Source organism: Cavia porcellus, unplaced genomic scaffold (assembly GCF_034190915.1).
Source record: "Cavia porcellus strain 051 isolate PalLab524CR breed Dunkin Hartley unplaced genomic scaffold, mCavPor4.1 scaffold_28, whole genome shotgun sequence".
Lineage (NCBI taxonomy): Eukaryota > Metazoa > Chordata > Mammalia > Rodentia > Caviidae > Cavia > Cavia porcellus.
The window spans coordinates 3,115,256-3,116,227 of record NW_026947511.1 but is presented as its reverse complement, the minus strand read 5'-3'; positions in this window follow the sequence as shown (position 1 = coordinate 3,116,227).

Here is a 972-nt window from a genome sequence, read left to right as displayed (position 1 = left end):
CTCCTCAACTTTTGGAAGAATTTTTCATGCTCTGAAAATAATCCTATCAGGCTTCACCGAGGCAAATCAAATATTGACCTGGCTGTTAGTAAATGATTCCCTGGCATACTTTATCTCCTAAGTGTATTTTTTCTTCGTAAAATACCCTGGGGCCCTGGGGGATTTACAGGGGTGGACCATACCTGCAACATGTGAGCACAGCGCCTGTCCTTTAACACGCCTATGGGGCATGCATGACCTTGGCTGCATTTGTGGTCCCCTGGTTCCTTTTGGCCATGGTAGCCACAGTGAAAACCCCAGCAGGACCAGGCTGAATTGCAAGATGGGATCTGGCCTTGGTTGCTGCTTAGGACCTGGGGTCTTGGTGAAGGCTGCAGGAGCAGGGCGCAGGGAATCTGTGGGCAGCTGGTGGGAGGTGACTTGTGGGTCGCAGAGGGTCAACGTTCAATTTTCTCTTCACAGCAGTAACGCTGTACAGCAGCCCATACAGAGGAGCCTTGCTGAATGAGGACCAGATGTCAGTGGAAAGACCACGGCTGTGGCTGCCCCTGGGGTGGGGACCTGGCCACTGAGGTCTCTAGGTCACTCAGGGTGAGTTTGCTGCCTCATCCACTTTTCTCATGGGAGGTGTGTAAGGTCAGTGACACAGGGCTTGGATATTTCCTTGAGGTGGGAGGAATGTGATTAATGGAAGGAGACGCATCCATGAGCTCGGAATGAGTGGAGACTCTTGAGTGGCTGTGATTCTAAATAGAGATTATTCTGAGGCGGTGTGTTCCCTGTAGTGCATGGGCCTGGACAACTTCTGGGTAGTGTGTGTGTGTGTGTGAGCATATGTGTGCCTGTGGTGCTGGGGGTGGCACCCACTGCCTGCTGCATGCCAGGCATGTGCCATCCTGCGGACATGCACCCCAAGCACCTTCCAGGACAGTTTTTCTGTTGACACAGACTTGGAATGTGCACAGATAGACA